This window comes from Lynx canadensis, chromosome A1, assembly GCF_007474595.2.
Source record: "Lynx canadensis isolate LIC74 chromosome A1, mLynCan4.pri.v2, whole genome shotgun sequence".
In the NCBI taxonomy this organism is placed as follows: domain Eukaryota; kingdom Metazoa; phylum Chordata; class Mammalia; order Carnivora; family Felidae; genus Lynx; species Lynx canadensis.
This window is the reverse complement of record NC_044303.2, coordinates 208,734,940-208,762,606: the sequence shown is the minus strand read 5'-3', so window position 1 is coordinate 208,762,606 and position 27,667 is coordinate 208,734,940. Positions and strand designations below refer to the sequence as shown.

The 27,667-nt window shown below is 42.8% G+C and overlaps 1 long non-coding RNA gene across 3 annotated transcripts in view; it reads right to left on the bottom strand.

The window, feature by feature from the left end:
* Positions 1-27,667, bottom strand: part of LOC115524543 — a 116,188-nt gene that overhangs the window by 15,290 nt on the left and 73,231 nt on the right. For 2 of the 3 annotated variants that reach the window (XR_003972134.1, XR_003972128.1), the window contains exons 2-3: positions 15,760-15,979; positions 13,570-13,691 (exon numbers count right to left, since the gene is read on the bottom strand). This is a non-coding gene — a long non-coding RNA (uncharacterized LOC115524543). The remainder of the gene's footprint in view (positions 1-13,569; positions 13,692-15,759; positions 15,980-27,667) is intronic. The other variant, XR_003972131.1, reaches the window with a different exon arrangement.

Here is a 27,667-nt window from a genome sequence, read left to right as displayed (position 1 = left end):
CAACAGCTCAGCAGAGGAGACCCACCAGTGATGAGGACCACAGCCCCACCTGCAGACAAAATCGTGAAGGGGGCCGGCTGCCCCTCTCCACACCTTCCGTTTCTGCGCTCATCTCCCACCACCAAGGGCGGAGAGCTGTAAAGTGCTTTGTTCTGGGACCTCCTAACATTTTGGGAAAAACTATGTATCCTTCTCAGACATTATTTATTATTTAAAAAAAAAAATTTTTTAATGTTTATTTCTGAAAGGGAGAGAGAGACAGAGCAGGAGCAGGGGAGGGCAGAGAGAGAGACAGACAGACAGACAGACAGACAGACAGAGACAATCTGAAGCAGGCTCCAGGCTCTGAGGTGTCAGCACAGAGCCCAATGTGGGTCTCAAACTCAGGAACCGGGGAGATCATGACCTCAGCGGAAGTAGGACACTTAACCGACTGAGCCACCCAGGCGCCCCTATCCTCCTCAGACATTTTAAAAATCACATATAAAATTTGTATCGCAAGTTTAAGTTATTAAGAAATATGTTAGCTTCTGGCACATTGACTTTTCAAATTGTTAAATCACTCGTTTAATGTATTGAATACCCACCTTCATCTATTGAAAAGACACATGAACAAGCTCTTTTTAACAGCCATAAATTTTCCATCATTTATGATGCCTCCTTGCACTCGTATTTCCAACTATGTGACCCACACAACTTTATCTTAGTAGGATAAGCTTTTAAGCTTGAAAATCTTATATTGGTCACCATACCATAATCCTTGGTTATAAAATATGTACATAAGTTAAAATTTTACATATTAAAATTTCCTAGATTATTTGTTATATTTATTATTAATTCAAAATTGAAAAAGTTAAAATTTCCTGTCACCATAAGAATCTACATGTTACTCAATACTATAGATCGATTTGTCATTGCAATTTATATTAGTAAATAATTGGGTAAAATAAAATAACTATCATATACAGTTTTTAAATAATCATCAAGCATAAAAAAGGCAACTAGTCTTTTTTTAAAGATTAGTTTTTGTGTTTTGGATGAATATTGCTTATTGCTAGAGTAAGACAATATTTCGTGGAAATTACCAGCAAAAAGAAGAGAAGCTATTAACAGGGCCACTAAATATACAGAAAAGCTGAAGCAAGCAGGAGACTTGTACCCAAATAAAAAATGCATATTAGCTCACAATACACAATAATCTTCTGCGTAAAAGCGAAAGAAGATTGTTTTCCCATGCATTGGAGCAAATGATTAAGAAAATACCTCATATAATTTACTTTAACTTGAAGCTATAATCTTAGTCTTTCACCCCCTCCTACTTGAAATCAATCCCCAGTATGTACTAGAGACTCGGACACCAATATTTCAAGTTGATCCTTTATTTGGCGCACTGGAGGGTCTCCACCTAGCAAGATGCAGCATGAGAGAAAGAGGTCCCCTGGGGGCTTCTGCAAAAGGGGAGTTGCGGGGAGAGAATCAGCCTGACACCTCGAATGTACCCCCAAGGACATCAGTTTTAGGGAAAAGCACATACGGAAATCAGGACCTGGAAATCGATTCTGCTGAAATTACCCACATCCACGTACTCCTTGATGGAGCTTTGAGTGCTCCCAGTGGTGGTTGTTCTGGGGTGCTCTGTCCATCATCTTCCCCTGCCTGCACCTACCCCGATATCCATTTCGTTCAAGCCAAAGATCTAAAGCCCCCATCGGCAAGCCAGCAAGATGTTCTCCTGCAAGTTCCAGTTGCTCATGTCTTCTCCCCTCCCTTCCCTCAATCTTCCGGACACAGTGGCCACTCCCAGGGACTTGGGGTCGTGGTTTCTGACTGTTGCACAGTAAGACGTACCTGCTGATGAGCTGACATACTAACCTGCAATCCACAGGGAGATGATTTCTAAAGGCCTTGCCTCTGGTGGGTGACATAAGTGAGGATGTGCCTATCTTCCTATGTCCTGTGTTTTTCCCTTCTCCTTCCTCACCTCCTGGACACTCTGCAGTATCTAGGCGTTTCTAGACACAGTAAGCTGCAAATGCCTAAGACACCCACCAGAAATGCAAATATAACCTCAATTTGCTGGACAGACTCAACCGTGGGCCCCTCGCTCAGAAGGCTCCCAGAAGCCCAGTTTCTGGAGGGAGTGACATAGGAGGGTGGGATGGGGTTTCTCAAACGTGGTTGTGATATAAGAGCAGAATCAGAGGGTGCTAGATACCTCAGTGAGTGAGCGGCTGAACAAGAGAACCTAAGAACCCTGCTGGTGTCCCCATTGCCCCTCCTCTCCCTGCACCGTTCCTGTCACTGGAGGAGTGCCGCGGCAGAGCAGAAGAACAGGACTGAGAACGGGGGCAGGAGGAAGGTGGTGACTCCTAATTTCGAGTTCTATCTTCCTGGATGAAGGGAGAGGGAAAGAACTGGCCTTAGGCCACATCTCTAAGCAAAACAGGATTTCCTGCGCATCCTGTCGTCTTTTTTCTGAAACCCTTCCAATAGTGCCTCCCACACGGTTTCTTCCCTTCCCCACCCGGCTCCCTGGCAGGTATTTTTAGGCTGAGGGGCCTCTCTTGTTGGTAACCGCTGAAGAGGAATGCCCAAGCACCTGCATCCCCTGCGGTTTCCTGGACTCAGAAATCCAGGGGTTCCTCCTTCTTCCAGCCTCAGCCGGACAACCCAAGAGCCGTCAAGAACTTTCTAGAAGTGGATCACTGAATCCAGATGAGTGATCTATTGAATACTTGTGTAGCTATAAAATAAGAATTCATTCATTTAGAGTTTTGTCCAGTTGCAGTGTGTAGCCTGAGTCAGAAGGCCATTAGCCGTTCGTTATTACAGCACGGTCTGCTTAAAATGTTTAGTGACTTCTGGGGAGAAGCAAGACATTCCTGTGTATTAGGTATGATGTTACTACTATTGTCCTCATTTTACACATGAGAAATCAGTAGTTTGCCCAAACCCACACAGTCAATACCTGATAGAGAGGAAATGTGAACTCGGGTGCTCCTTTTACCTGATTCCAAGGCCACGCTTGTTCTTGGCTCCACACTGCCTTTCAGCTTCCTAGCCTAGGCCCTCAACAAGCCTCTCCCACCTTTCATACCTTTTACTTCTACCCCTTCTCAAATGGTAAGAGCCAAAACACACAATAATTAACGTGACGAGTAGCACCTAACAAGAGACATTATCAACACCTCCTGAATTTCAGCCCTATACACCCATGCAAACTCCGCCCCCACCCCAAGGATGCCTGCCACCCTACCTGGGTTTATACTGTCCTCTTGATCTTGACATCTATCCCTACCTTACTTTCTGCTCCTCCTTATGACCCCATTGCTTCCCCCATGGGAGGAAAGGGTTCTCCCCAACCAAACTTTGTCTCCTTAGAGCTCTGTTTCATATCAAGGTAGGATCTAAAAGCAGATAATGTAGGGGCACCTGGGTGGCTCAGCCGGTTAAGCATCTGACTTCGGTTCAGGTCGTGATCTCACAGTTCGTGGGTTCAAGCCCTGTGTCGGGCTCTGTGCTGACAGTTTGGAGCCTGCTTCTGATTCTGTCTCTCCCTCTCTCTCTGTCCCTCCCCTGCCTGCAGTCTGACTCTCTCTCTCTCTCTCTCTCTCTCTCAAAAATAAACATTAAAAAAACATTTTTTTAAAGCAGATAATGTAGATGATTCTTGGTAAGAAAGGTAGAATCTCTATTAGCACAATAACACACTGGGGTAATGCTATTTGTCCATATTGGCAAGAGGAAGTTAAAGATTTTTAAGAAAATATTTGATCAGATGATTGCTGAATGAATGAATGAATGAATGATACACTCTGAAGCTAGACCAGGAAAGATGCTTTTCCATGCCTATGCCTCAGTACAAGCAGAAACCAAAGTAGAAGGGCCCAGAGGGAGGGCAGAGGGGGGAAAAAGCAAAAAAAAAAAAAAAAAAAAAAAAAATAAGACTCTGGAAGAGGAACCCAGAAAGGGGGCAGGAGTATTCTTGAGCCCCATCTGAGGTAACTGATCGCAGACTGACAGGTATGCCCAGGGCAGAGTCAAGGGCTACTTTGAGCCACTCTACTCTTGCCTGTTGGTGCTTGATACAGGTTTTCTGTCTGTACATGGGGTCGCTTCCACACTTCAACAGGTCAAGGGATAATTAAAAGGTTACATGTAGGGGCGCCTGGGTGGCTCAGTGGGTTAAGTGTCTGACTCTTGATTTCCCCTCAGGTCATGATCTCATGGTCATGAGATTGAGTCCCACATTGGGCTCCATGCTGCATAGAGCCTGCTTAAGATTCTTTCGCCCTCTCCCTCTGCCCCTCCCACGCTCGCTCTTTCTCGTTCTTTCTTTCTTTTCTTTCTTTCTTTCTTTCTCACTCAAAAAAACAAAATGAAAAAAAGCCAAAGCACAAAGTTACAGTTTTGTGTGTGTGTTTCACCTACAAAGTGAAAAACTTCTTGAGAGCAGAATCCTGGTCTGATTCATCCTTAGTTTCCCATAGATCTGACCCCACGTTACGTGACATAGTGCCTTGTAGGTAGCAGGCAATTGATACATATTACAGATTTGTGACTAAAAGAGTGCATATGCCCCTTTTATGAAACAGACGGTTACATCTTGATTACCACACACCATCCTCCAATTTATCATACACTTAACATTTCCCTGATATACAGCTTCAAGCCACATGCAGCGATTTTCAGGAATATATTCTTTGATAACTCTGCTCTATCTCTCAAGCAGATCTGTGGAATCAACACAACACAACCAAACAAAACATCATATGATGAAGTTCCAAATGTTCTCATCCTAGTGCTGTATAGTTTGTTTACCAACTAGAAGAACATGAAAGCCGACTGTGTAAATAGACACCGGATAAATTTTTGAGCAAACTGTGTTCACCAAATTTAGGAACCTTGATTCCCTAAAAACAGGATATTTGCGAGTAGGGATTCCTAAACTGAGATAAGGAAAATGTGGAAGGGTAGATAGGTAGAGGGTGCTGGCCACTGAAAAACATAAGGTGCTATGCCTACTCTTCATACATTTGTAATCCCTTTGAATCAACTACACATATAGAGATGATAACAAGACCCGTCTTGGTGTCTCGGTTCAAATGAGTACCAAGTTCTTGGGCTGGTTAGGGAAAGCTGCTGGAGGAGCTGAGATGTGAGCAGGACCCTGAAAAATGATGAGAATCTGGGGTCCATTTGAAAGGTCCATTAGAGAAGGCTAAGACTTCAGCCTGGGAAGGGGCCGGGACCAGACAGAACCCGACTTCCCACGCGTGGCATCTTCGCACCCCCACACAGCCATCTCTGGGCCAGCCTGAGTCCTGGGACTCTTCCCGCGTTTCCTCTTCCTGCTGAACTACACCATCTCTGCCCCCCAGAGCTGTAACTCACTCAGCCCAGATGGTGGAGGTGGACATTTGCCGTGTGTGGCAGAGGCTGCTGGTCAACACGATAGCTCTTGTCCCTCTGTTTTCCTTAGAAGTGCTGACCAATGCGATATACACAGGAGTGGTGTGCACCTTCTAGAAAATGTCCTTCAAGGGAAGTGGCTTATCCCACCCCACCCCCATCTCCTTCCTGCCAACGGGAATGCAAATCATGTGGTAAGAGCTCATCCTGAGGAATGCAGAGCAGTAAGATCTACTGAGCCCCGGTCCCTGACAGCTTGGAGTGCCAGGCAGCACTGGTCTGCCCCCGGACTTCTGTCATGTGGGTAAGAAAAAAGCCACTGTTAAATTTTCGATTGTTCAAAATTTTTTTTGTTTTTGTCTTCAGCCAAACTTAACGTTAATTTTACACTCTACAATTAGAGGACACAACACACACACAGATTAGTTCGAGTAATTTAACAGAAGGAAAGACGGTTGTCTACTTAGAAGTTAAAGAAATAGAAATTAAAGACATGAGATGCCATTTTGTCTGCTAAATTCTAAAAAAAAAAAAGAAAACCGATAAAAATGATAATAAGTCTTCGGGGAAACAAGTAAGCTAATGACAGTGTAATAAACTGGTACAATTCTTCTAGAAAACAAACTTCAGATATGTTTTTATACCGCTACCCAGTGGTCCAATTCCTAAAAGGTTGGAAAATGCATCACAATCAATTAACTCAAAAGTAAAAAATGTATAGGGGCACCTGGGTGGCTCAGTTGGTTAAGCCTCTAACTTGATTTTGGCACAGGTCACAATCTCACAGTTCATGAGTTCGAGCCCCAAATTGGGCTCTGTGTTGACAGTGTGGAGCCCACTTGGGGTTCTCTCTCTCCCCTCTCTCTTTGCCTCTACCCTGCTCATGTTCTCTCCTCCTCAAAATAAATAAACTTAAAAACTGTTTTTAAAAGGTAAAAATGTAGAAAAATGATGACGGCAGAGCTATTTTAATAGCAGAAAACCCAAACTGCCCAAATAAGATGCTACAGGGAAATGGAAAAGGATGACATACTAATTTGATGGAGAACCATCGAGCCATTTAAAATAATATATGACAAATACCATGCAATAACTTGAAAACACACAATATCTTACGTAAAAAAATACTTCAGGAAACCGAATAAACGTTAGGACAACAGCTGCCAAATTGTGGCCGTTTTCCCAGTCCTGTGCCTTTAATCAGGTTCAACTTATCTCTCTCTACAGTGTCCAGTGAGAACTGTATGTCCCGGATCCGTTCCTTGCAAATTCCTGGTCTTTTTCTATGTTGCTACCCTTGCAGAAACAATCCCTTCCTATTCTTTTGTTTTGTTTTGAAACTTATTTGTTCTTGAATTTTGAGTTTCGGGTTTTACAAGATGGTTTCCAGGGGAACATCTCAGGTAGACAAAAGAACTTCTAACAATCTTAGTGGGATTGCTTCACAGCAGCCAGACATGCCCAAAGAAGAGAGACGCCAGTCTCAAAAAGAATTTATGGATGTGGTTTTGGAGCATGTAGTCAACTGAAGTGACAATAATAGAACACGTACGGCATTTTAAAGAGAGTTGTACTGAAAAAAGAGACGATACATTCTGGAAAATCTAAGACGACAATAAACAGATCGGTGGTTGCCAGGGTTTGGTGGGGATGAATAGGCAAAACACAGAGATTCTTCAGGGAGCTGAAAATACTCTGTCTGAGCCTATAATGATGGTATGTATCGTTATACATTTGCCCCAAACCAGAGAATGTAGAACATTGAGACTGAACCGTAACGTAAACTATGGACCTTGGACGATTATGATGTGTCAATGCAGGTTCATCAGTAGTAACACATGTACTACTCTGGTGGAGGATGTTGACAACAGAAGGGCTGTGCATGTGTAGAGGAAGAGGGTTGATGAGAAATTTCTGTACTTTCCCCTCAATTTTGCTGTGAACCCAAAACAATTCTAAAAAAAAAAAATAAACTCTTAATTAAAAGCAAACAAACTACAACAACAAAATATATAGCCAGCTTGGAGTAAAAGAGCTAAAATTTCACAAACTGCAAAATGGTCTTTGAGGGCCCCCAATCTTTTTTGTTTTTGTTTTTGTTTTGTTTAGTAAGAGTTGTCTCAGAAAGCTACTCAGAAGCCAACACAGACTATTTCTTAAGCAAAAGAGGAAGGCAAAGCCAAGAACCAGGATGGAGACACCAAAAGCGATGGGGAATAATGGATCAGGAAGGGACTCCCAGGGACAGGACTGGGTCCTGCTCTCAGAACAGAAAGACCTGGCAACACGTGCCTGGCGGGATTCCAGAATTCTTATGAATTCTGTGCCTGCTGTGTATCTTCCCTTAATTCCCGTTTTGAAGGGAAGTATTTACTGCAATTGTCCTGGCCCTATCTTTCATTGTTTGTTGAGTGTTCGCAGAGCATGTAATTTGTCTCTTCCACTTACAGGTTTCTGAATCCAAAGGAACCACAGCCAAGGAATTCACCCTCATTTGGACTTGATAGAAATCACAGGACTCAGGCCTTGGAGCCTAATGCTACAGGTAAATGAGATTTGTAGGGGTGCTCAGAGGGAGGGAGTATATTTTGCACATGACAGGAGAATGAATAATTGGAATTAGGAAAAAGGTTGTGGTCTACTTTTGTAGTAGTGGGCACCAGTGATTCATGCCTTTAGGTAGCCACTTCCCATATTGACTCTGGGCTTGGCCGTGTGACTTACTTTGGTCTGTGGGACACAAACAGAGATAATGCAAGCAGAGGCTTGAAGAAACACTTGCTTAGTGGGGCTTGCCCTTTCTTGCTCTTTCCATGGAGGCCTTCCACTACCATACAGAGAAGCCCAGAGACCTAGTGGAGAATGAGAGATCATGTGGAGACAGGCCTCAAGCTGTCCCACGTGAGACATTCCAGGTGAGGTCTCAAAGATGAGAATGAGTCCCATTCTGGCCCAGCTGGTCCAGACTAGAAGAAACATCCAGCTATCCTATAGAATTATGGTAGTGGTGTTAAGCCATCAAGTTTTAAGGTGGCTTTTTAACCAGCAGATACAGCGAAACTCAAATAGGGGCAAATCTAGCTTATGGAAGGTGGGAGAGGTGACTTGGAAGCAGAGAAATCTCTGGGAAGAACAGGCCTACGTGTGTGGGCAGTTTCCCAAGACAAACTAATGCAGATTCACAGGGGGAGGCCATAACAATGGTTAATGAGGGGCCAAGAAGAAGAAAATGCCAGAAGTTAAGTCTAATAATGGGAAAAGTGAAGATGAAAACTGGAGGATGAGCAGTACTTTTGGAAGTTTGTGGGATTAAAAAGAAGCAAAGTAGTGGGAGAAATGAATGGGTCAGAACAAGTCAATTCAGAAATAACCAGAGAGTTCTAGGTCTTCTTTCAATGGAGCAGCTAACAGCTAATTCGTGTGGTGTGCAGTAAACACTGAATCAGAATATGTGAGGGTGTGACCCTGGAATCTGCATGCTTAACAAGCTCCCCAGGACATGTTAATGTCTACTTTCTTCTCAGTGAGCTGCCCTACATATGAAGGAGTATTGAAAGGGGTAAACTCTGTCAAGTTACCAAAGTTCTAGAATACCCTTTCCCTAGGACAACAGGTCCTTGCTCCCCTCAAACACAACCATGGGAGATCAGTAGTTCCCAAAACAAGATCAGTAGTTCTCAAAACAAGATCAGTGGTTGAGAACAAGTGGTTCTCAAGACATTAGAATCACCTGGGAAACCCAGAAAAAGAAAGAAAGAAAAAGAAGCTCTATGTCCTACTGCACAAGAATTCAATCTGAATCTCTGAGAGTAGCATCTAAACATCAGTACTTTAAAAACGTCCCAGGTGATTGGATTATGGGGTGGAGGAAGACTCTGGAAGAGATGATGTAATCTCTAAACCAAGAATCCATCAGGTTTCTGAGAAATGAGTAATAAATGCAAAATCTCTCTGAACCTCCTCCTTTTCATGTATTTGGCGATTGATCTAAACTGCCATTAAACTCAAAGAGCAGTGTTCAGAATTTGGTGACTAATGGCTATTTCTGAGTCAAAAATGAAATAGCATTTATTTTCATCATGTAATAAAAGTCAGGCGAACATTAACTCAGACCCAGTGAATCAGCAAACGTGATTATTCAAACAGCCTGAAGTCAAGTTATCTATGAAAATATATTTTTGCTTAATTTGTTACACAAAACTTCAAGATTTTGGTAGAAATGTTTAAACTACTACTACTAAAAAAAAAAAAAAGAAAAAAGAAAAAATGGAATCTAAATGAATAAATGAATAGAGCTAGCCTGATGTCTGAGACAATAAAGAGTAGTTGGGAGCTGTGACAAATCAAATTTTCAGGGATGAGAAGATTTTTGTGCCAGTCAAACCTAAAAGGATTGGAGCCCAATTTAGCTGACAGGCTGCTGGTCTACGGGCCTCTGAGTCATAACAGAAACTATTAGGATATAGACAAGAACATAAGTATGAAACTGTGATAGCTAAGGGATCAGGAAAGATTTTAAAGAAGTGGGGACTGTGGAAACATTTTAAAGGCTGAGGATTTTTTCAAGTTTTAAAATGTAATTTAAAGAGTGTTAAACTTTTCATTTTGAAGTGATTTCATGTGCAAGTATAAGTTTAGTACAAAGACTTCCTCCTGTATATTCTTTACCCAGGTTCTCCAGATGTTAACATCCAACATAACTTCTGTACAAAGATCAATATCAGGAAGTTTACTACAATACTGTTATTAATCTACAGACCTTATTTGAATATCACCGACTGTTCCACTAATGTCTTTCTTTTCTTCTTTCTTTCTTTCTTTCTTTCTTTCTTTCTTTCTTTCTTTCTTTCTTTTTCTCCTTTCTTTTCCTTCTTTCCTTTCTTTTCTTCCTTCCTTGCTTCCTTCTTTTCCTTCCTTCCTTCCTCTCTCTCTCTCTCTCTCTCTCTCTCTTTCTTTCTTTCAGGTTCAAGACCTAATCCAGGATCGCACTTTGCATTTGGTTATTGTGTCTCCTTGGTTTCCTTTAATCTGGCATGGTTTCTCTTTGTCTTTCTTTGCCTTTCATGATCTTGATATTTTTAAAGAGTGCTGGTCAATTATTTTATAGAATGGCCCTCAGTTTGGATTCGCCTGATGTTTGCTCATGATTTAAATTCAGTTTATATATTTTTGGAACAAATAACACAGAGTGATGCTGTATCTATCTGAGTGTGTTCTAACCAGAGACATATGATAGTGACTTGGACCATTACAGTAAGTAAAATTAAATCACTAAATGAAGCTGGGGCTTGTCATGTTTCTCTATTATAAGCTTACTATTTTTCCCATTGGAATTAATCATAAGCTTTTGGGAAGATACTTTGACATTATGTAAATATCCTATTCCTCATACTTCTGTTTACTAATGTTAGCATTTATTAATGACTTATGTCTGAAACAATTACTACTACTGTGGTGTTTGCCAAATGGTGATTTTCTTTTTTTTTTTTTAATTTTTTTTAATGTTTATTTATTTTTGAGACAGAGAAAGACAGAGCATGAATGGGGGAGGGTCAGAGAGAGAGGGAAACACAGAATCTGAAACAGGCTCTGGACCCTGAGCTGTCAGCACAGAGCCCGAACGTGGGGCTCGAACCCACAGACTGAGAGATCACGACCTGAGCCAAAGTTGGATGCTTACCCGACTGAGCCACCCAGGTGCCCCCAAATGGTGATTTTCTAATTTCATTACTCTTTCTATGTTTATTAGTGGAATTCTATTTACTTTTCTTCTCTCTCATTTGTTTGTATATGTAAGTATAGTTTGTGGATTCTCACTTTATTCTATGGGTTATAATCTATTATTAGCATTATTCATTTTGTTGTTCAAGTTGTCCCAGATTTGATCATTAGGTACCCCTTCAAGTAGGCTCCTATGTCCTTTTGACATATCCCCATCGTTTCTGTTTTAGTACTTCCTTACTTCTGGCAGCACAAGACACTGCATGCCCATCCTGCATTTTCTCCGCCTCAGACCTAGAACCAGCCATTTCTCCAAGGAACCCTAGTAATTTCCGTTAGAGAACGGTAACCAGAAACCATGATCTGGGCAATTAGCGTGCCCATTGGTACTGAGTGTCATGGCTTCTAGGCTTTCTCTGCAGATAGATATCTCGGTCTGTTGTCATATGCATCTACATATTAAAAATTACAAGTTCATGGTGATGACCTCCAATTTGATTCCAACGTGACCAAGTTCATTCTAGCCTTCCCCTTTTCCTTAATTATAACTCCTTTCCCTGACCGTGAGAAGCTTGGCTCTCATTTTCCATACCATTTTAAATTATTTGCTCAATCCTAGTTTACACGTTAGGTGGTTTTAGACAGTCTACCCTTTTTACTACACAACACCTATATACATCTATCTTCCCATACATGCATTTTTAAAAGCGTCCATCCACATCTACATAAAGTACAATCATTCCATCCCCCAAAATAGACAATCCAAGTATCATTCATTACTGCATCTAGTTCCAAGTCCAGGACTTCTTTCAGTCTGGATGTCGCTCTTCATGGTTGGTTAAAGCATGCATAAGACAGATTTATCAATCACCAACAAATCCAGTACATAACAGCAGAGAAAGACCAGGGATGACCACAATGGAAGAAATCTCTATTATAAAAGAGGAGAATTGGGAAAACATACACACACATGAACACAGACACATCCTAAACAACAATACACATAAAACATAATTCTCCTGGGGTGACTACGTGACTTGAAGGTGAACATGACGTAAATTGTCTAATCAGGGTGAATCTCAGAACTCTGGCTTAGAAGTGCTGTACAAAGGGTTTGCTTTTTTCTTCTCAGCCTCATCATCTGAAAATGCTCTGAGAGGAATAGATTAATCAATTTGGCAGCCTCTGGTTTTCTTCTCCTGGAGGCTTTTTGTTCATTGAAATAGCTAGAGATGTTTCCCTTTCTAGGAGCTACATAATTTTAGCATCCCCTTTTCTGTGTGTGACTTCAAAGAGCCTGAGAGTGTCTTAGGAGTTGAACAGTCATGGACTGTGGTTGTCCAGGATTGGGATTTCTTTGGCAATATAACTCCTTTACAAACTTAGTTATCGTCAAGAGATTTTGACATAGGCTAAGAACCATAAACAGACAGCCAGCCTCTAGTCATTGTATTTAAGTCTAGGACTTTAGACTGTCTAACAATAAGCCTTTGTTGTATGACCATCCCCTAAAGCCTTAGTGTAATGGCTGCTACTTTTGGGTTGGCTTCTGCTTCTGGACAGTTTCTGACCATAACTTGCTGTGGAATGATTTGTTCCATCATAGCTGCTCTTATCTGCCTTGTCAGGTGAATACTGTTTTGTAGGAAGCTTTGGGGAGTGGTCTAAAGAGTCAGGCTTGTCTTTTGCCCTAGTCTTACCTCCTATCTTTACTTCACTTGGAGTAGAGTATTTGGTCTTTGCAACGCTGCTAGATTTCAGTCATCTTGATTTCAGTCCATACCCAAAAAGGGAATTTCTAAGCAAAATCATATACCCTTCCTTCTCTGCCTTCAGATGGGTCACTTCATCTTAAGGTCATTTCTTTATTTTTTATTATGTTATTATTTATTTATTTTTAGAGGGGGAGAGAGAGAGTGAGTGAGCATGCAAGCAGGGGAGAGGGGTAGAGGGAGAGAGAGAGAAAGAGAGAGAGGGAGAGAGAGAATCTTAAGTAGGCTACACGCTCAGCACAGAGCCCAATGCTAGGTTCAATCCCATGACCCTGGGATCATGACCTGAGCCAAAATCAAGAGTCAGACTCTCAGCCAACTGAGCCACTCAGGTGACATGTCAGATTTTTCTTTATTGTAGGACCTTTCTGTAATCAAAAACCCTGGATATTTCCTACTATTTCCCCTTATGTGCCTTGTAGGTTCAGGCCTGACTCTCAACAGGTCACTGCTGCTTACCTCATCACCTCTGCTCAGCCAAATCCACATTTTAGGGTTTGTATTTTACTGTACCCCACTCCTGGAACCAAATTTCTGTATCAGTTATGAATTCTCTGGTGCAAGAAACAGAAGAGTTTGCTCAAATCAGCATAAGCAATGAAGGGATCTAGTAGCTTTTATAAATTGAAATTCGGTGATGAGGCAAACCTCAGAGTCAGCTCACCTCAGACTGGGATCCACTTAGCTGCACACTTCTCTTCGCATTGGCTTCCTCCTTGAGCTCTTTCCATCCTAGCAGCAAAATGGCCCCAGCAGTTCTTGTCTTTCCATCTTTATCCTCTGGTTCTGAGAGGAAAAGCAATTAAAACAACTTCGGTACCATGACTGCATGCCAGAGCCCCAAGATCAGCGCTGATTGGACTGTTGAGATTACATGGCTACCTCTAAACCAATAGGAGTTTAGTATATTTGGCCTAAGCCAACCAGTGCCCATCTCATGGGTGGTGCGTGACAACAGTAGAAACCTAATTGAAAACAGTAGGCCATTAGCAAGGGGAAAATGGATTCTGGGTGGGCAACTAATAATAATCCATTTCCAAGCCTTTCAAAATAAATTTGTTACCAGGCCTTTAAAAAATAACTTCACGTTATCTTTTTTTTTTTTTAATAAAATTAATCTGTATCTGAAATGATGTCTTTCTGAAGAATCTAAGGCTTCGTGAGAACGGGGACCTTATCTGTCCTGTTCATTTCACTTGAAATACAATGCCTGGCATTCAATAAATATTTGCTTAATAAATGAATTAATGCATTGTGTTTATCCTGAATCTCTGAGACCTTCCAGCATAATGTCCCAAACCTCTAGGGCATGAATATTTCATTTGAGATGCTTGGGCTTAAAGCTTCACAGCTGGTAAGTGGATGGCCAAAACCTGAACTCAGGCTTGCTGACTCCACATATCATGCATTTCCGACTATTCCAAGCTGCTCTCATGTGTTAAAATAAGCCCTCAGAGTTTTAGCACAGCTGTGTTCAGAATACATGTAGGAACTACATAAAATATGCTGACAGCTAGTGTCCAAATAACAATTTGGAGGATTAATGGGACTCTAAAACTCACGTGAATTGATGTTTGCTTTTCTGATCTGAGCTATCAACATGCTCCAAGTTAAAATCATATCCTGCCTAACAGTATACGAAAGAATGGGATTGATCTGTTGCTAGTCTACTTTCTCATTTTGTCATGGCAATAACAGAAGGCACATTATAATTTTTCTTATTGCTTATAGCTTCTGTCGAAGGTAAAACCTTTTTATCTGATAGTGTTAGCAGAGAAGACTGATCAACAGAGTAATAACATTAACTGATTATCTACCATGAGCTAGGTACTTACTCATTTACATATTTTAATTTTTATCCATTTATTGTATATTTATTGAATACCTTCCATGTGGCAGGCACTGTGCTACAGGAAAGGGAAACAACACTTAGCACAGGCTAGGGAGATATTACAGTTTACAGTGCATTGATTAAGACGACAAACTCTGGAGTCAGAAAGATCTGAGTTCAAACCGTGGCTTTGCTGTAGCCTGTGAGATCCTGGGCATACACAGTTAACTTATCTTTGTCTTATTTGCTTCATTGCATGCAATTGTTCTTTAACTTATATACAGTTGTTTTGTGAGTCTTAAGTGAGATAATTTAAATGTTGTACTTGCCATGCCTGACAAATAGGAGTTGCTCAATTAAATGTTATTTTTATTATCAGATGGTCTCTATCTTCAAGTTGCTTACAATGAGTGCAGAAAACAGACATAAGCCTTCACACTTAATTTCTCCCAAAACGTTCTGAGTGTTATTTTTCCCCTTTATGAGCAAGGAAATTGAGAATTTCAAGAGTTTGTTCAAGGCCTTCATTAATGAGTAAATGAGGCAGAATTCAAAATTCAAAGATGTCTAAGTCCAAAGCCATGTTATCTTCAGTTATCTGAATAAAGAATTGAGACAGTTGTTCCAGTCCTGATGTTAATGGTTCTCAACCCTGGAGAGAGTCCATAAAGCACCAACTGCCAGAACCCTGTTCCAATTCAATTAAATCAGAGTATCAGAATCGAGGCTGAGTAGGGCATCAAGTTTTTTCAAAATCACCTCAGGAGATCCTAGCAGGCAGCCAGAGTGGAGACCCACTCAAGTCTCTGAAGACTCTTCCGGCTTTAACAGTCTGATCCTTTTATATATGGCGGCGGTTGTCAGAATGAGATCAGTGCTTGTAGAAGCAGGGATATTCCAGGACTTCCCTCCACTGTGGCTCCGTGTCACCCCTGTGTCCTTTAGAGGAAAGGCCCAGGGCAGGTGGAACTCCCTTCACCTAGGGCCACCGCCGTGGGTTGTAAAAGCCAGTAGAGTACCCACCTGGCATACCCAGCAGCTGCCTGAGTGCTGGCAAAGAAGGCTGGTGAGAATCCAAGCTCCCTCTTCAGGGCTGGGTCAACAGATCAACGGTATCCTTCACACATGGAGGAAGGAGCGGCCTGGGAAATGTCCCAAACAGATGCAGCTGTTCTTTGTTGCTGGAGAGGATGCCAATAACATTTTGTTCCTTGGGGTTCTCAAGAATGAAAAGTGTGCATAGCTATAAAAACAAATAAGCCCATAGGGATAATCATCATACTAACCTAAATGTCATATAGACACATATTTAAGTTAATTAAGTCATAACCGATATTTTGACCTATTCTGCCACAGACTTTACATTGCGATATTCAATAAAGGGAAGAAAAACAGTTCATCAACCATGGGGTGCCCTCTGGGATATGTCAATCACTTAGCGTCAAAGCTTCTGCAGCTCCTGAAACTGGGGTCATTTTAGGAACTCATTCCAGAGTCCGGTCCACATAAATCTAACCTGTCCACTCTCTGATTCGCTCCTCATAGCAATTCTGTGAGATTCATGGTCAAGCATCACTATTCTTATTTTACAGAGTTAGGAACTGAGGCTTAAAAAGGTTAAGTGATTTGCTCGCTGACTAGAAAATGCATATCCTACATTCAAGCACGCCCCTCTGGATTCTATGTTCTTAAGCTGACTACCTACACAGCTCTTCCCATCAAAATCTCTGCAGAGTGAGCAGAAGACAGGAGCTCTTCAACTCCAGAGATAGGCTAGATCGGGTTATCAAAGATAGAGGTCTGCTCAGGTGTGTTACAGAAATAAAGCGACTATTTTTACACGCCGAGTACCAAGACCGCATGCAGTGCGCAAAGACACCTTTCTCTGGAATCCTTGCTCAGATAAGTGAACTATTGAGGGGATAGAGCGTCATGGAACAAACTCAGTTTTATCCCACCCACTGCCTCTGCTGGATCTCTCTTCCTCATAGCTTAGTGGTACCTCAGACAGACCCCTTATCTTTTTCAGTCGGTCAGATATCAAGGATTTCTCATTTTCAAATAGTAAAAAATCCAGTTCATTTAACACAAACCTTCAATCTCCTGTATATTTTCAAAGCGCACCTCCTCCCCCGTTCAGGCCTGACCCAAACTCAAATACTTGAATTAAGGAAGGGAGGTGGGTATGGACCAGTTCCTTACTTACCCTAAAACACCCTCTCCTCAACTTACTCTGCTGCTTCTAACTACTCCAGAACTAGGGCAAGGAGAAGGAGGAGGGGCAGAGAGGGAAAAAGCTGTATTTGACCAGCATTGGAGCAATATGGTCATGGTGTCCACTACTTGACAAACCATGGCCTTTTCTTTCTTACATCACTTTTGTTGGTTTTTGGAGACCTCCTTGCTGGAGACATCTCCCTGAAGAGAGTAACATCCCCTGGCTGACCACTCACGATCCCCTTAGCTCCTATAGGACAGCTGACCCATCAGTCTCTGTCGGTTTGTCTAGTCCCCACGGGCAGACCCTTTGGGTGGGGTCCTTTCAAGGCAACCAGAGCCTGGCTTTCATCTGAGGTGTCCTCCCTGCCCCACAGAGGACAGGGTGACACCCACCCCTGCCTGCAACAGATGGAAGTGTTATTTGCTGTCCCTTTGGCCTCTCTCTTCACCCTACACTGGGGACAAGTCTGTCAATATTTCCCCTTCAGACTGCAGGCTCTGTGCCCTGCCAACTCTAGACAACACTTGTCAAACTTCCCTGAGAGTTCTCTCTGAATCCATGGCCATCTTGGGTTTCTGTAGTTATGTAAGCAACTAGTTTGGAGGTGAGTAGTCAACATCCCATATCTTCAACCCTTTCCCAGCTCCTATCACACACTCGATTTGAGTAGGAAGAGGGGCGGAAATATTCTGTTCAGGGGAATCCTCTCTCACTAACCTCACAGCATTGCTGTTGCCTTTTTTGTGTGTAGGTGAGGGTGGGTGATATGCTATAGGGGGCAAAACTCGTTCCAAGTTCTTAGCAAGTCTTACTGATACTCTAGCACCCTCTGCCCTCAGCTTTGGAGCCTGAGTCAATAGGACCATCCTCATTCATATCGTGCTACAGAAGTAAGAGAGCTGGCCACCTCTCTGGGCTGCCTTAAATGCAGTCCTTCTCAGTCACACTGATTTTTAAAAGGAGAACACTGTAATTAAAGTAAGTAATCGATTAAATTTAAGCAATCAAATTACCTCAAGCTGTTTTCCAACATTCAGTTTTAATATTCAAAAGCTTAAGCTTTGTTTGTCTTTTCTAACCATAGGATAATTCCTAAAATTACTTGGAAAGTGTGGGAAATGCTTGTTTTTCTTTTAGGGATATGGAATAATAAACCAGGTATAATACAGAAAAGCAATTCAAGGACCCTTAGATCCACCAATCATTTAACAATAAAGAAGTCTTAACAAAAGGGGCATCATAATATAAGCTTTTGAAAACAGTGTTCCCCTCTTTCACTAGTGCTTGGCTGCAGAAGAAACTTGAAATCAGTTGAATTCTCAGACTATGTAATTCCTATTTATATCCCTGGGGAGACAGAGAGAAATATCAAGAGAATATTTTTTAAAGTTTATTTATTTTGAGATAGACGGGGGGGGGGGGGGGGGAACGAACAGGGAAAGGCAGAGAGGGAGTGAAAGAGAGAGAATCCCAAGCAGGCTCCACACCTCCAGGGCAGAGCCCAACACAGGGCTCAAACCCATGAACCACACGATCATGACCTGAGCCCAAAACAAGAGTCAAATGCTTAACGAACTGGGCCACCCAGGTGCCCCAAGAGAATATATTTTTAAACGCTCAGTAAAACTACAGATTTGAAGAAATATAAATCTTGCCAATCATATATATGAAATCTCTTCTATTTGAACAGGTTGATCTATAAGCTGTTCTTTCCAGGTCATTTTTCTTCCTTCTTCTAGAGAATCTGTGTGAATCATTGTGGCCATAAAACTATATGACTGAACACTGCTAATTACATGACTTTTAACTGGAAGAGAACAATGTTTTAGTTCTCCATCTCTTGATGGAGCCGTCTTACTCAGCCATAGATTTTCTATCAGCGTGCAGCCAAGAGTTGGGCTTCGCTGGTCAGAGGGTCTGACTGTCTGTGGAAGATTCAGGCATGGCAGCCAACAAGACTCAGAGGGGCAGCTTCTGCGGCTTTCCTAGAATCCTTGTTCAAGCTGGGCTTCTGCCCGGCCAATGGGGGGCCAGCCCTGTCCTAGAGCTGGCGGCGCCCTGGCTTCCCGCACCCCACGGGCTCTTGGCCAGATCCCTCTGCCCTGACCCTGGATGGCAGCAGGACGCCCAGGCACATAGGGACAAACCTCCTCCGCTTTCCACTCTGCCATGACATCAGCCGGTGCAAGAAGTGCCAAAGTATAGGAGATTGGTTTAATAACTGATTTAGCCATTTCCCTCAAAATAAAAATAATGTGCCTCTGAATTACAACATGCTCCCGTAGTAATATTGAACACAGTATCTGTGGGCCAGCAGGACCAACAATGGCACCCAGCTCAGCATCTTCCTTCCAAGTGCCCCCACATGCATCAGCTCACTGGGACCTGACACTGATGGGAGGGAGGGAGGCTGCACTAATATTATGACCTCTCTTTAAAGCCATGGAAAGGGGTCATTGCACTGGATGAATCTTGCCTCGAGTCACTAAGCTAGGTACTTTCCAGTCAGAACTGAAAGCCCGATTTCCTCATCCTCACGGTTCCTACTGCATTAACTGAGGAGAAGAAGGCTGCATGGCATTTTTTTTATGTTTATTTTTGAGAGAGAGACAGAGTGTGAGCAAAGGAGGGGCAGAGAGAGCAAAGCCACAGAATTGGAAGCAGGCTCCAGGCTCTGAGCTGTTAGCACAGAGCCCAGTGAGGGGCTCAGACTCATGAACTGGGAGATCATGACCTGAGCTGAAGTCAAACGCTTAACTCACTGAGCCACCCAGGTACCCCTGCATGACGTTTTTTTAAAGAATAGTTTTTTTTTTTTTCTGATTACAGAAGTAATGTGGATTCTTAGAAAAAAAAAAAGAGGAAAAATACAAAGCACTAGGAAAAACAGAAAAATTGCCCATATTCCCAGACAGGATGAGTGCTATCAACATTTGGATGTATAATCTCGTATGTACATTCTTCTTTAAAAACAGTTTCATACTGTGCACACTGTGTTTAATAAGTTCCTTTCATGTTCTTCCCAATTATAAAGGTAGCACATGCTTATTACAGGAAAACCAGAAAACATGGATGGTCATAAAGAACATCAAAACCATCTCATAAACCCACCCGTTAAGAAGCAGTTTCACTGAATCTGACGTTTAGAAAGCCCATAAAGTTGCAACACGTCTCTAACGCAAGGGTAAGATGTTTTAGGAAGAGTAAGGAACCAATACTCTGCCATTTAGAATCTAAGCTGATTTGTCTGGGATGAATGTCCTTTATTCCAGCTTCCCTATCATAAATACAGGCAAGAATTTGCAATTACCATCACAAGAATGTTTTGGGATCGATGATATAACATTCATTGGGAGTTTTGAAGGTTCTGAAAGAAACCTACCATCTCCAGACCATGAACCACACTAATTCAGATTAGGTTTCTCCTTGCCAGGCCAGACCACACGGAATTGGGGCCACGTGAAAACAGCAGAAGGTGGTTTGGCCGGAGATACAAACTCGAGCTTTATCTAGGCCAGGGAACGGAAGGGGCTGACCAAGCGAAGGAGAATGGGGAAGCCCATTGTTCTTCTGTCCAGGCCAAACCACCCAAGCCACATTCATGTGCAGGTGCTAAAGATTCTATGAGGGAGACAGTGCTGTCTATTCTAGGACTTGCATACCAATTTTTCTTTGAAAAAAAAATTTTTTTTTTGCTATATCTCTCATTGCCTTGGAAATGATAGCCCGAATGCGGAATGTTCCGCCATCTAATCTAATAACTATCTTGATCATATAGCTGTACCTACATAAATTGAATAGACACAATGTCTTAACCAGCCAAATGGCAGCACCAAGTTGAAAGTATTCGGACGCTACAGAACATTAAGTCTCAAAGGTAACTCTCAAGATGATTTTGGGTCATGGCTGCGAAGAGGACTCGAGAAGAAGGCACTGAGGTTACCTGGCTAAAATAAAACAGAACAAACTCACCACACAAATGAAAACATGAAGCATACTCCCAGTGTAGACAGTGCACTGTCATCTCCTATGTCCTTGCACCATGTGCTTCCCAGGGCGGGCCCCTCCTCCCCAAAAGTCCTACTCATTTATGGCAAATGATACCTCTGTCCATGCAGTTGCCCCTAAGCCAAATTCCCCAGCATTATTCTTGACACCTCCCTCTTTCCCATTCCCCATATCTAATGAATTACTGGGCCCTGCTGATTCTGTTTTCTAAGTGAGTCTCAAATCCTCACTTTCTTCTACCCCTACTTTTGCCAGCACTGTCCAAGCTGCTGTCACCTCTCATGTAGTCCACTGCTATCCACTTCTCGGTGGCTCCCATTTCCATTCTTGCCATCCCCCCCCCCCCCTCAGAGTGACCCTTCGGAAACACAGAGCTGACAGTGTTTCTCTCCTGCTGAAAACCCTCCAATGGTTTCCCGTAGTTCTTTGAACTAAAGAGTCATTTCCATACAGTAAAAATCACTCTTTTGAATGCGAGATTTTGACAAACGCACCTAGTGACGTAACCACCACAGCATTCAAAATATAGAACAGATCTTTCCTTGTGAATAAGAAAAAGCTGGTATAAAAACTCAGTTTTGTGTGTGCGTGTGAAAGTAAGTTTTCATTCTGTTTGGGTAAATACCTGGGAGTGGCATTTCTGGGCTATATGACAAACGGGTATTTAACTTTATAAGTAACTACCAAGCTGTGTTCCAAATGGGCTGTACCATTTTGCATCCCTGCGTTGTAGGATCAAGTCTGAACTCCATATTAGGTTTTCCAGGGTCCTCTTCTTTTGCCTCCTGTCTGTCCCAGAAGCCAACTACTGGTTTTTCTTTGATCCACAGGATGATTTCAAAAACCTGGGAAACATCAAAATTCCTGACTTATCTTGAAAAATCTGAAGATGTGACAATGCTGAGTCTGTAATTTCCATGGAAAAGCCTTCTGAGCCGAGTGGTGACAGACTGTCCCTCTAGGCAGCATGCATTCTCTCCGGTTTGCCACAGCCCTTGACATGCTGGTGCCGTGTACCTGCCCTTCACTAGCTTAGGTTACTTGTCTAAAGGCATGAGGTTTGATGCCCCACAGTCAATGCTTCAGGGCCATGGTGCAGGGAGTGTGGAGACTGGGGCCGGTCCCCTTGTGTATTCCGTTTCTCTTTCTGGCACATTTAGGTGGGTGACCTCCAAATGGAATGACTATACAGAGTAACCTAAACCTCAGGAAGTCAAGAAACAAAGGCGATGCCCCAAAGAGCTCTGTGATGAGAGGGAGGCAGGGAAGCAACCGTGAATAGGGCGTCCCCCTACCCCGCTCAGGCCATAGACACTTACCTGTGTACAAAAAAGCCTGTGTGGTCTGCAATGCCAGCTGGCAGTGACCCCGCTTCTCCCTTGATGATTTAACTTAGCCTGGAGTCTAGGTTACTGTTCTACCGAAGCACCAATGCATCTCAGGCAGCACTGATCTGAGTTACAGTCTGGCTCGGGAGAGCTCTGGAAGACAGCTAGAAGAAATTTTCCACGCCAGCTTATGTAATCCGGTCTCTACCGCAAATCCTGGCACACGGTCACTGAATAAATCCTTATTGAAGATGAATGAACTTCGTGCAAGTTACTTCTCCTCCTGCTTCATCTGTAAAGCGATGAAGCTAACGCTAAAGACTTCCCAGGGCTCTAGAACTCTGTAGTTCTATGGATGTCTAAGTAGTTTCAAGCAAAGTAGAGGTCAGCAATAAATACCAGGGGTCTCCTCAATTTCCTGGTCATAGTAAAACAGATTTTAATAATGGCAGAAAAAGAATCAGGAAGGCTCCGATTTTCCAGGGCTGAGCGGAAATAACGCTATTAGTCATAGCTGCGTTTCTCAGCATTGGTGTCAGGGTGCATAGATCAGACGTTTACATTTTGCATATGAGTGGAGTTTATTTGCCAGAAATGAGTTCATCAGAATTTGCCCCCAGGACTCAAGACACGTGGCTGTAATGGGTGTGATACACAGGTAAGGCCTGTGCGGTCCGGCCAGGTGACTGGGGCTGCCCTGCTGGTGTGGTTTAAAGAGCACGTTCGGGCTCCTTGCCCAAGAATTTTCTTCTGTTAGCCTGCCTCGGTGCCTAAAATTCCCACTTGTAGTCTCACCTTTGAGTTAAGGCCTTGAAAGATGGTGTTCAGATGCTCCAACATGTCGGGAGAGGTGTTAACCCAAAACGTTTGCATGTGTTATCATGTTTGGAGAATAATTTTCTCCAACCATGATGATATTTGTAATCCGTTATTGAGCACTAATCCTGTACCAAGCACTTTACATGCTGCTGAGTGTGTTTTATTTCCCATCATGTGCTCAGCTACCAATGTGACAGGTACCGTATCTACGTTTGTTTACAGGGGTAAATGTAGGCTTGGCAAGAGTCAGGGGTCACACAACCATAAGGGGATTCAAACCCAGATCTGCCAGTTCTAGATTTCCTCTACTTTTTGTTTTATGGCATAACCTACATGCACTGAAGTATACAATCTTAAATGTATAGCTCAATGACTATTTACATATGCACACCCTCACTTAACTACCACTCAGACCGAAATAGAGATCATTTCCAGCATTCCTTCATGTCCCCTCCCAGCTGGCTCCCCCAGTACCACTCCCCTGCAAGAGGAACAGAACCCCCTAAAGCTTAACTATTTGGTTCTATGAAAGGGGTGGTCGCCCACGCAAGCTCAGGGAGAAAGGAAATGGTCCAAAACAAAGAATATGGGGTGGGGGGGAAGGGAGGGAGACATCATGGGGGAGCTGCCTCAGGGAAAGACAGGGACTTGTCCTCAGGCACCACCTGCCCCTGCAACGGACCCAGCCACCGCCCAGGTAGCTGGGACAACAAGCGGCATCTCCGAAGCACGTGTGCAGAGACGGTGCGGGAGCACAGGATGTGCATAGCGCTGGTCTCTCCCACTGCCGGGAATCCCAGTCTCTAACAAGAAGCAGGATGCTGACAAATGAAAAGGAGATGTATTTGCTGGCACACAGTCCATGGAGTGGGAAGACAGGCCAACCCAGGGCTCCCACAGGAAGTTTCAAACCCACTTTGTAATGCTTAGTTGAGCTATCATCAACTCTTCCCAGATCCAATACTGTGTTTTTACTTTGCTGACTTTAAATCAGACTTCTCTGATTGTCCTTATGTCGGCCCAACAGTTTGGGATGCTAGTTGGGAATTCTACAACCTCGCGGGCTCCTGCACACCATCAACTGCATTCTCTTCAAGAGAGCTCTTCGGCAAGCTGTTGAGTTCTTGCCAGTTATTCCTTAAACAGGCATCACTGTATCTCCAGATCTGAGGTCCTAAAGAGCTGACAGGTGTCGGAGGCACACCTCAGAGAAACTCCGTGACTTCACCTGTGGGGCAGCAGCGGACAAAGACGAGATGCTACATATGTAGGTTTCTGCCGACGGGGAAAGAGAAGCATGATCTTGCAAAGGTGGGCGAAGGTTGCAGAAGGAGGGAGGAAGAGAAAAAGGCGAATGAAGAGCAGAAGGAGAGAAAGAGAAGAAACAGAAAAGCGCTGAGAGGGAGAAGGAGCAAGGGAGGCTGTGAGAAGGGAGGAGAGAGGGATTGAGGAAGAAGGATACAGAGAATAAGTCAAGGAAGGAGAGATGTGGTTCAGACTTTGAGAGGACAACAGGGGACTCTGTGAGACAAGCGAAATGGAGTTTTGAAGGCTTAATTATCCATGTGAATTGTCAACAGCCGGAACAGTTGAATAGTGCCAACCACCTACCTCCATGGGTGCCCACAGAAAACTACACACGAAGCACTGCAAATATCGTTCTGCCCCGCGGTGTCCGAAAGTGCACTTACCCTTAGCAGATAAGGGGGTTCCTATAAACATAGCTGCGGAAACAGGTTTGGCCCTTGTCGGTCACGTCCAACTTACACAGCTGAGAAGCTCTCACAGGTGAGAGCGGTAAAAGCAGACGGAAACAGTTTGGGGCTGCCCACTCTCTACAATTTCCACGGGGGAGATTTCTTGAGCTGTCATCAATCATGCTAAACCGGACACAGTGCCTTTCAGACTAAGAAGTCAGGGGAACACAAACTATACCTGGAGAAAAGTTCTATCTGTCTGTTTAAAACTTTTTGTTCGGTGTTTACAGGTGGTAACCCCTCAGCTGAACCTGAGTCTCCCAGAATGGTGCATCTCGACCCCTGTCCACCCCCCCCCCCGGAGGGCTGCAGAGCCCACGTGTTCCTACAGGTGTTTGTCATCAAAGTTAGAGACGGCCTCAGAGGTGCGCTAAGTGGTGGGTCTGTTCGGTTAGGTTTGGGAGCGATAAAACATTTTACTTTTTTAGCACTGATTTACCAATTCAGTCACATCCCTTGCTAGTCAAAAGATACCAAATTTCAAAAGACTAAACCTCTACCAATAAAGAAACTCCTTTTGAAGAATATAAAAACAGTGGCTCAAATGTATGATATTCTATTGGCATTTTTCCTAACTTGGTAAACATAGAAGTGCTGGTAATCATGACACAAAAGTTAGAATTCTGAACCTGGCCATCTATGTTCACATCTTAGAAAACCTGTTCACAGAAGGCATCTGAGTGAACTAGAAACACTAGGGGGGTACCTGGGTGGCTCAGTCAGTTAAGCGACTGACTCTTGATTTCATCTCAGGTCATGATCCCACGGCTTTGTGAGTTCGAGCCCCACATCAGGTTTTGTGTTGATTCTGCAGAGCCTGCCTGGGATTCTCTCTCTCTGTCTCTCTCTTTCTTCCCCTCCCAAGCTTGCACTCCGTCTCTCTCAAAACAAATAAACTTAAAAAATTATTTTGGAAACATTAGAAATTAGATGACTTTAGTTTTAGTACTTTGTCATCCACTAAATGGGAATTATTCTTTGGGTAAGTCATTATTTATTCATTAATTCCAGAAATAATTTCTTGAGCACCTAGCATGTGTCAGACTCTACCAATCCCTGAGAATATAGAAAGGTCCATTCCTACCACCCTGTACTTCCTCACAGAAAGTAAGCAATTTGTATCTAATTGTTTCAAAGCCTACTGTGTAATACTGGTCTTCTCACATTAGAAGTATCAACTACTCAAGAGAGCTAACTGTGTTATCTATCGATTGTTCACCTTCCTTTCTCCAACAGCTAAGGCAATACAGGCCCGGTGGTATGTGCTCAGCAACTACTAGTCAAATGAGTGCGTTTATCTTAAGTTAACATTTCCAAGGGCGCCTGGGTGGCTCAGTCAGTTAAGCCTCTGACTCTTGATTTCCGCTCAGATCATGATCTCGTGGTTCATGAGTTCAAGCCCCATGTCAGCGCAGAGCCTGCCTGGGAATCTCCCTCTCTCTGCTCTTCCCCCCCTGCTCTCTCTCTCTCTCAAAATTAATAAACTTGAAAAAAAATTTAACATTTACACAACTTACACCCATTATTTCATTCAATCGTTGCAACAACCCTATGAGGTAAGTCCTGTTCTCCTCCATTTTACAGTTGGGGAAACTGAGAAAAAGAGAAGCAAAGAAATTGGCCATAACTCACATAGCACAACTGGAATTCAAACCCACAAAATCTGAAGCCAGCATCCATGCTCTTATATTATACTATACTGCCTCTGAATGGACCAATGAATAAACTAATAAATGAATGAATGAATGAATGAATGAATGAATGAATCTAAGTAGTTCACAGCCTGTGGGTTTTAGGATCATTAATTACAATATGAAGATCCTGGATAGCACTCCTAAACTTTTCCACCAAAGTTTAGTACAAGTTCATTTAACTAATCACTTTCCTAATCATCAGCAGGTACTCTCCATTTGTTAATTTGTTATTTAAAATGTACTATCTGATGTACAGGAATGGTTAAGGCCAGTGGCCTGTGTCCTCTCCAGCATGCCCTTTATTTCTGTTACTGACACTTGAGTTGTACCATCCTCAAATCTGTGTGTGCCTTTTGTCTTATTATAATTATATGATTTAATTAAATGTTCTTTAAATGCATAGATTATGACGACAGAAGGAAATGGAGCTGTTGTTTCTATGAAAGCTACACTGATTAGGCGGTAAATATGCAAGGATGGATTTTTATCTGTATGTTTGAAATATTTAAACATAGACAGTGAGGGGCGCCTGGGTGGTTCGGTTGAGCATCTGACTTTGGCTCAGGTCATGATCTCGGGGTCTGTGCGTTTGAGCCCCATATCAGGTTCTGTGCTGACAGCTCAGAGCTGGGAGCCTGCTTCGGATTCTGTCTCCCTCTCTCTGCCCCTCCCCCTCTCGTGCTCTCTCTATCTCAAAAATAAATAAACATTTAAAAAAATTTAAAAATAGACAGTGAATGCTGGAAAACTAAGTAAAAACTTTTGAAATATTTAAGAAATGCAAGTCACTTGCATTTGCAAATTGCTTCCAAATAACACGTGGAAGAGACAACAGTAGAAGAATTGTAAAACATCTTGACAGATTTTTCACTTAGATTGCTTTGCTGGTGGCTTTAGATTCTCACAAAGACCAGGCACGCAGGGATATCAGACAATAAGAAAATCCAGTAAAGGAAACTACTCTCATAGAAATCCCCTTAGACCAACATCACAAGGTAAGGGCACAAGTATATACTTACATATTTTATATGTGATGTATATATTCTATAATATTCATAAAATGTATGTATTTATGTGTCGTATATTTTAAGAAAAAATAAGACA